The sequence below is a fragment of the Labeo rohita genome, chromosome 5, assembly GCF_022985175.1.
Source record: "Labeo rohita strain BAU-BD-2019 chromosome 5, IGBB_LRoh.1.0, whole genome shotgun sequence".
NCBI classification, from domain to species: Eukaryota; Metazoa; Chordata; class Actinopteri; order Cypriniformes; family Cyprinidae; genus Labeo; species Labeo rohita.
In genome coordinates, this window is record NC_066873.1 from 35551796 (window position 1) to 35561600 (window position 9805).

Sequence of the window (9805 nt, forward strand, 5' to 3'; positions counted from 1 at the left end):
TCTCTGGACTCTCTAAGTCAATAATTATCAAAAACATGTTGAAATTTACCCTTTGGGAAGCTATAAAGGGGTCCTTTAGAAAAGGGGGCTGTCCAAATATATCCAAAAGCCTATTAAGCCTAAACAAAAACTCAAACTTCACGAAGCCCACTGAGCACATGCGACAGGTGATTCTAAACAAGCATGCAATATTTCAGGGTGATCAGACCACAGCTGGTGCTATAACAGTCAGAAATGTTATAAAAACATCATATTTCTATGGTAAATCACCTGGATTTGACAAAAATGCTTTTTAATAATTAATTTAGGTGGTTACAGGCTTGCTAAATAATATGTAATAATATCTTTTCTATTTTTATGGTATCTATTATGGTAATACTGAACGTAATTTCTCAATAAAACATAAATGAGTCGCAAGATGGCACTAGTGGGATGGCACTACATCTTGAGAGACATGAAAGTAGTTCCGGCTTCAGAATCGGTCTGATATACATCATTACCATGGACAACTATAAACATTAGGGAAATATTTGACAGCTGAATCATGCAACTAACCAATTAGAATCAAGTATTCCGGGTCTACATTGTGGTAAATCTACACTTTACATGATAAGTCCAGCAGCCATCACTGTGATCAAGTGGCTCATGTGCACATAATGATGACTATTCAGACAGCTAATGCCATGCAAGAAATCATGTTGGAGAATTTGGATGCAAAACAACTTCCTGTAATTGCCCACGGCAAGCAGAGGGAACAGCACCCAGAGGGCCTGGCAATTAGGCACAGGAGGCATAAAAACATGAATGGTGCTGCTCGGCACACTATCTGCCGTTTTCCATTTATAATGGTTTCTATCACATATGATCCATCTATATCATGTCGAACAGCGAGAAGAAATATAAGCATTATGACTGAGCACAGTAATGTGTCTTAGTGGCTTTAGACTGTTCAGCTGAATACAGATAAAAGAGGCTTCATTCAGTTCCCAGGTCTCTGAATGCCACTCGCGGTTAAGAGGATGTTTTTCTTAGTGAGAGGAATATCAGGCAGGCTCTTTCATGTTTTGTGCTCGGTGAAGGACAGACTTTGTGAGTACATCTCAGAACAGCGGCGCACAGGAGCGTCTTATCCGTGAGGCGATGCTGTCATGAAAAGCTTTTGACTGTGTTTTCAAGAATCCGAGCCCTGGTTCTAAGGAGCAGTAGGACTGTCAATCACAACCTAGTTTTGTTTTTTTTATTTCTAACCTTCATTTACATCTGACATGGACCCGAGCAGCCGATGCTCTTTTGCAAAGCCATTGTTGTCAGCTAAATTGCAAAGTGTTCGACATTTCCATGTAGGAGAGTTACACTTGGTGAGCACACTGTCACTTGGGGACTCCAGCTGACCTGTGGGATGCTCTTCTCTACGTCAAAGGAACAGAAATAACTTTTATCATTTTTCAAAGCAGAAGAAAAGAGACAATGTTTGACTACTGCTTACTGCATACTGTACAGTGTATAATATATACTGCCTATTTTATTTTAAAAATGGCATGTGAAACAGTATGCAATATGCAATAATAAAGGTTGTAAACAATAGTATGCAACATTACTGTCACATGACTGGAATAATTGATGACAGGCCATTGAATTATTGAAAAATAATGCACACCTGAGGTGTAATGTGGCCACAAAGCAGATGACAACCTTGGATGTGCATTATTTTTTAATAATTCAAAGGGCTGGCGTCAATTATTCTGCTTATACCATGGTTATAATCCCTTAAGACATTGTTCACATATTTATTTCAAGATGCTTGTTTGGTCAGTGTTTTTGTTTGGCAGTGGTTTTGGTTCTTTTGCTGTTTTAGGCTGCAAGGACCTTTGAAACAACTGAAATAATTTGACACAGTCATTTGGAACTCAACGCACCTGGAATTACTTCATACACTCTTAAAAATAAACCTTTTTTGTTTAAATGGTTCCATAAAGAACCTTTAACATCTGAAGAACCTTTCTGATTTACAAAAGGTTCTTTGTGGCGAAAGAAGGTTCTTCAGATTATAAAAAGGTAATAAAGAGAGGGTTCTTTAAAGAACCTTTGACTGAATGGTTCTTTGTGTAACCAAAAATCGTTCTTCTATGACATAGCTGTGAAGAACCTTTTAAAGCACCTTTTTTTTTTTTAAGAGTGTAGCTGTGCATTTCCTGGAAAATAATTTCATGTCTTAGAACATTTGTCAACCAATCAGCATCAAGCATTCAACACCCCTGTGGTATATTCTAATTTAATGTACCATATAGGATAAATGAGGCTAACCAATTATATCTGAACTGTGAATGATCTAATTTTTGTAGTCACTGTGTTAATTTAATTCCTTTGCGAGAAAAGAAAACTATATAATGTGTGTCATTTTCTGGGTTATGAAACATGATGACACTTACAGTATAATGGAATATACATTATAAAAAGTTGCCAGACAGGCAGATTTCTACAGCAGTGCTCTTTACATGCCTCCCTCACACAAAAAAAAAATGTATCTATATTTATAGAGCTGGGAAGTAACTGAATAAATAGCTAACTTAATAACTAACGTTTTAACTTATTCATCATTTATTGATTTTTCTAAAATTCCTCTTTTTCATCTTTTAAATGTTACTTTCTAAAATACCCTACTGCTTATACACACTCAGAAAGTCTTCAAGGTTCACACAAAGACCTGCCATTAGTCAGGTGGCGACACAGCATTTGACTTTTGGATTTACAAAAATTATTTCAGGGTTAAGAAGTATTTTAATATCGTGTTTACTACTGATGAACACACTGATTTGTATTTGAATGATCACTGTTTAGGTTATTTAAACATGCATTTCTGTCTTTAGATAGCTTTAAACACATTAAAAAACATAAATTCAACGTTTTTCTCATCTAAAATAAATATTTTAATAATTAAGTATCACATTTGTATGTTCATGATTCTCTGATATTGTTTATGGTCACATGACGTAGATAACTAAAATGTTTTATTTTTAGTGTTTTATTTATTTTAATTAAAATTTTCATGATTTAATTAATTATTAACTTTTCATTAAACTCATAAACAGTTCCTTCACAAACCCTAGTTTAGGAAATCTTGCCGTTTTAGAGACTTCATGTTGTTTATAACAAAGAATGGAGCGTATTTATATATATATATATTTGTATATTTGTATATTTGTATATTTGTATGTTTATATCAATATGGAACAAAACAATTCTATTTAAATCAATGTGAGATAGGTCAAAAGTAGTCTGATTATATTACCTAAAATGAGTACTTAAGACTTATTTTCATGTGAAAATGTTTCATGTTCCTTGCACAGTACTGTTAGTAAACTTGCTCCTTGGCCCACCTGGTACAGACCTGCACTTATGATGTAGCACACATGCAAAAGCAAGGTAATGGTTGCTTCTGCAAATGTGTTTTTTTCCCCCTCAAATTTGCTTTTGTTAACACTATTACTGTAGGTTTAGTGCAGGTGGTAGGGCTGCGACCATAAATGCATTGATGCATCGCAATTTATGAATTGATTCTGAGATTTACCAAATACATCGCTACTCTCTCAGGAATCGATTCTGAGCTTAGTTTATAATAGCAGGTGGCGCTCTAATCTAGTTAATAATAACAACAATAACAGTCATATTTAGCCTCTGAAATGCGAATTTCAAAAAAAGTGTATTTTATCCCCCGGAACACGATTTTTAAGGGGGGAACCCCCTCGAAACGTGATGGGGCTAGTTTTGGGCTAGTTTTGAGTAGCAATTGGGTGGGTTTGAATCATGTAATTGAGTCATGTAATCACACCTTGGTTCAGACACCTTTTATGATTTGAAATTAATGTAAACACAGCCCACTGTGAACACCCTTGTAATTTACTTCAACCTTTTCAAACGTTATGAATGATCATTTTAGGTTCAAGTGTGTAAGGAACTGGAAGCAAGCAGAGTACGGCTGTTTCTAAAGCATGCAGTGTCATCTGCTGTTGTAAACTAAGATCATCGATGCAAGAGAGGATCGTGATGCATTCGGAAAATCTCTGCGATGCAAAATCATTTGTCGATTCGCAATGCTTTGATATATTTTCCCAGCCCTAGCAGATTTAATGTTATTAAACGCAATAGAATATTAACCTTTCAGTACCAGTCACAAGATATTTAAGTTCTTAATTGTTGCAATACCTACAACAACCAAAGTAATAAAAGATTCTCAGATTCTTTTAGCACCACATGCTGGATAATATACTTTGAAAAGTGTTGCAAAATGTGCAAGCAGAAACATAATATAATTTTAAGCAAGTGCAACGCAAACACAGAACTCAAATCAAACCTGCAATAATTCAATTTCTAATGTATGAACACAGAAAGATCTGATTTTAAAAGTAGAACTACAGTAAGAAGAACTAGTATAAAAAGTAAAACTATAAATCCAAAACTAACCAAACAAAAAACATAACTAACTTTCTATGCCAGGCAAATTGTGAACAAAATCATTGGAAAAACATCCTATTAACGAGCTCTGAAAACGTTTGAACAACAATGCAAATTCTCACAGAAACAGACATTAACCCAATGAGAGCAGTATACGGTAGATTTAACGTCGTGAAATCTTACTCAACTTCTATTTAAATTTAGCTGTCTTAATGCACTGATATTAGTCTGTTTTGCGGCCTCCTTTTCATCAAAACACTAAACTGAAGCAGCTGTCCTGCTGATAGCGAAGGCACCATGCTGAAATGCCCCTGGAGTAACTTTTTGCTTTGATTACGTGCCTTATTCAGAGAGCAAAGAGAATCAACAACACTTTCCTGATCATTCTTGGGTGCCTACCAAAGAGTTAACATGAAAGAAACTAATTCTGTGACGTTCCCTTCAACATTACTGTTCACTCACTCCGAGACCTGATGCACTCTCTCCTGCATAAATGTGCCACTAAAGCATTCTCAATCTGAGTTCTGACACATTAAAGGAATAATTCACCCATTAAATTAAAGTCCTGTCATCATGTACTCATCCTTATGTCATTCCAAACCCATTGGACTTTCTTTCTTCAATGGAACACAAAGACGTTTTGAAGAATGCTCGTTCATATAATGAAAGCATACAGTCAAGCTCTGCTAAGCTAAACAATACAACTAAAGTGCAGGTCTTCTGAATACCATATTGTAGCTTTCTTTGTGTGAGAGAAACCAACATTGGTTTTAACATGTCTCCAATCATGATGATGTTCCTAGTCAGGAAAGTCAAGGTGAGTGTTTGCACTTTAAATGTTAGGTCTCACCCAATATGATCTTCACAAATAAACTGGTAAGTACTATTTCTCAAGACATCCCCTAGCTATTTTCTCCAGTGTTTTACTATCAACTCTGTGTGTGTGTGTGTGTGTGTGTGTGTGTATGATTACTCTGACTGAAGGCCTCTTGGGAATAATGCTGAGTGAAAGCTAAAGGAGCAGTGGCACTCTGGTTTGACACATATACTCTGTGACATCTTACAAGGATAGTGGTCTAAGCCACTGCCTGAGTGAAAATCAAGACCCCACTGACACTGACAGCTGGAACTGCGGCACAACGATTAAACATATGCAGAAGAATTATTCTTCTAATACAAGTTTATAATAAACTGATGCCAACAGATTTAGTCAATGATGTAAAAACTTTTAAAAACGTAAACCTCACGTTTTGTATAGGGCCTGAAAGACCTCAAGGCCCTTTAATAGTAATAGTTCATTTAAACTATTAAACCACTTTAGTTGATTTTTGAAGTACTAATATTACTAACAGAAATAAACTAAAACTGGATCTTTTTTAAAAACCAAAACTAATAAAAGCACACAACAATTCTTAAGCAAAAATCTTAAGCAAAAATTAAAATAAAATCTGGTAAAAAAAACATATATATATATATATATATATATATATATATATTTGTATGTGTATACATGTGACCATGGACCACAAAACCAGAGATACAACTTTTTAAAAATCTAAAATCTGAGGGTGCAAAAAAATCTAAATATTGAGAAAATTGCCTTTTAAAATTGTCCAAATGAAGTTCTTAGCAATGCACATTACTAATCAAAAATTAAGTTTTGATATATTTACAATAGGAAATGTACAAAATATTTTCATGTAACATAATCTTTACTCAATATCCTAATGATTTTTGGCATTAAAAAAAAAAAATTGATAATTTCGGCACATGCAGTGTATTGTTTGCTATAAATATACCCGTTCTACTTAAGACTGGTTCTGTGGTCCAGGGTAACACACACACACACACATATATACATATATATATATATATATATATATATATATATATATACATAATATATATTTTTTCCTGGGGTAAACTATGACACAAAGACAATCAATATTCCATATTAGAAACATGCAGATTAAAAATGCAGAACTACAATGATCTTATTAATTTATCCCGTTTTTGTTCTAACACTAACTTGATATGAAATAATTGAACCTGACAGCCAGTGACAATGAGGAGAGTTCAGGGTTTGATGGGATCTTGTGTGATGTGTGCCATTCAAATCCACCAGTCAGCGGAGGAGACAGCGAACGAAGAAGAAGAAAGACAGAAAGAGAGAGAGATAAAGAAGAGGAGAGAGGGAACCTCAGGACCTTGAAGGAGATGTCAGTTGAGGGCTTGAGTCGGTCTTGCGCCTGGCTGAATAGCGGTCAGCCCCTCTGCACGCTTCTCTTCCCTGAAAGCATGACATTGCCAAAGGGGGAAAAAACACCATTTTATCATTCTGTGCCATTCACACCCTCTCTTTCCCTGTCAAACATGCCATATGTCCCCATCTCAGGGCGTCCTGCCGGCTTATCGAGTGTGACAGGGCCATTCTCACACTGCTCCCAATCACACTCTGTCTCCGGCGGGTAGAATCCTGCTCTGGCGGCACCGTGCAGTGATGGACTGTCAGGGAGAGGGCAGCGACTTCCGCAGGGTCGCACCCCAGACAGCCAGAGAGTCCAAAGAAGACAAAGGATGCAATAGATGAGAGGGAATAGTGCTTGAGAGTAAAGGTGAGGCTGTGATGATCATGTGGCCCAGGGAGCAGACTCGTCATTGGAGGTGAATTACTCCAAACGGTTTCTGTGAGACAGACCCTGCATCCCAATTCACATACTGTATTATGCATCTTAAACAGAAGGCGAAATTAACATATTAAGAATTAGTGTCCCAAATAAGAGTACAATGCTGCATGAATATACATTTTCCATGCATTCTTGCATGCTTTTCAAGTTAATACTGCTTACAACAGCTAACTTTTTGGTTAAGATAAATTTAAGCAGCGAAGCTGCACAGCAATTTTTATAATAAATTTTCAGCTAGACGCTAATGCATACAATGTAAACAGTAAGATAAAGGTCTCTGTGGTATGATACAACTTTATGCAACATGAACTCATTGGAAAAATGCATCTCTAACTATTTTTTTTTTCTTTTGCAAAACTCTAAACTCTGCAAAACCATACCTATACAGTGCATGCAAATTCACTACAGTTTGATGCTCAAACAAACGCTAGTGGCAATAAAACAGCAACAGCTTTTATTGCTTTTCAAACAAATATTGATTACAGGGGTGGTTGGTTACGAGTCCCATGAAACATGAGTTACAAAAGAACTCAAAAGAACTTATTTTTATAGCACATTTGCTTTGTTAACACTATCGGTTATGTTTAGGATAGATTTAAAGGGATAGTTCATCTAAAATTAAAAATTCTGTCATTGATTGCTCACCCTCATGTCATTCCAAACCCGTTAAGACCTTTGTTAATCTTCAGAAAACAAATTAAGATATTTTTTATGAAATCCGAGAGCTTTTTGACCCTGTATAGAAAGGAATGCAACTGACATGTTCAAGACCCAGAAAGGTAGTAAGGATATCGTTAAAATAGTCCATGTGACATCAGTGGTTTTACCGTAATTTTATGAAGCTACGAGAATATTTTTGTGCACAAAGAAAACAAAAACAATGACTTTTTTCAACTTTTTCTTCCCTGTCAGTTTTCGACGCACGTTCATGACAACACCATGTATGCATGGAATGACATGAGGGTAAGTAATTAATGATAGAATTTTAATCCTCTTAAGTTAAGGTGATAAATTATTTTCAAGTGTGATAGACATTAATCTTTAAGCGCCACTCACCACAAAATTTCATCTCAGAACTGCCGCCATACGCCAACAAAGTTATCTGTTTACAAAAAACGTGAGCACGCTTTTAGCACCACACACTAGACATTTACAGTTTCACAAAATGTGCAAGAAGCAACATAATATTATTTAGTAGAAATGTTGCCACAGGCACGTTTTTCTTATGAGAGGGAGTTGTTAGTTTGTAACATTATATTTTACTTTCACAGTTTGTTTCCAAAAATTTGAAAATTTGCTGAAAATTTACTTACCCTCAGGCCATCCAAGATGTAGATGAGTTTGTTTCTTCACAGGAACAGACTTTTAATTTATCATTACATCACTTGCTCACCAAGTGATGATCCTGTGCAGTGAATGGGTGCCATCAGAATGAAAGTTTAAAATTCAAACAGGACTATAATCCACATGGTTCCAGTCCATCAATTAATATCTTGCAAAATGAAAAGCTGTGTGTTTGTAAAAAACAAATCCATCAAGATGTTTTCAAATTCAAACCAGTGCCTTTATCCATAATAAAGCTTTGTCCAATTAAAAAGTCACCATGTCTACATTAGGAGAGAAATATGCATAGATCAAGCACCGTTTACAAGCAAAACTAGTCCAAAATTATTTTAAATGAATGCATTGGTGTATTTTGATGTGAGAGAGCAGCAGATGGATTTTTTTCACTGAAGGAAGTGTTATGGATTATGGATTCATATTTTTGCCAGAAGTGATGGTTTAAAGTTAAAACACCCTAATGATGGATTTGTTTCTTACAAACACGCAACCTTTTCAGTTTGATGGACTGGAGTTGTATGGATTATTGTTTTTAATCAGCTGTTTGGACTCTCATTCTGACGGCACCCATTCACTGCAGAGCATCCATTGAGCTATCTATATCTTAGGTGGCCTGAGGGTAAGTAAACTTAAAGCAAATTTAAAGCGGTCATTGGATGCCCATTTTCCACAAATTGGTACGATTCTTTAATGAAAAGTCTATAACATACTTTCAGATTTCTCAATAGTAGTGTAAAAACCCTTTTTACCTTGCCAAAAACAGCTCTGCATACAGCAACCTGTTTTGTTGCATTTATTTTTAAATGCTAATGAGCTCTGCTAACCCCGCAAAGACGCATAAAAACTCCTTATACTCACTTCTGCTGTGGTGAAGCTGGATCACAAATGATTTGCACGTACATAGACGCATGTATGTAGATGTATATATATATCCCTTCCCAAACAAACGTAACCCTGCATCTTCAGTGACTCAGATGTCGGGAGTAAAAAACGACTGCTATGTTCATTATTACATCTAACAACAAAACTCCTCAATCACTTAGGAGACATTCTTGTCTACATCCCTGCTCCGGTGTCGAAACAATGGCGGACTGTTCACAGCTCACTCAGGGCAAGTCTAAGGTAAGACGGCAGTGTCAATTAACTAACCTGGGAGCGGCCTTGGTCTGTGTGATGTTGCACAGCCAAGAATCAGAGAATGGCTTGATTTATAAAAAGGGGATATTATTTGTAGAGATTAAAAAAATACCACTGTGTGGATTTTTATCATTATAGGGTGGTTGTGTACACACACTGTCAACGCACATTTATGTTCAAACAACATG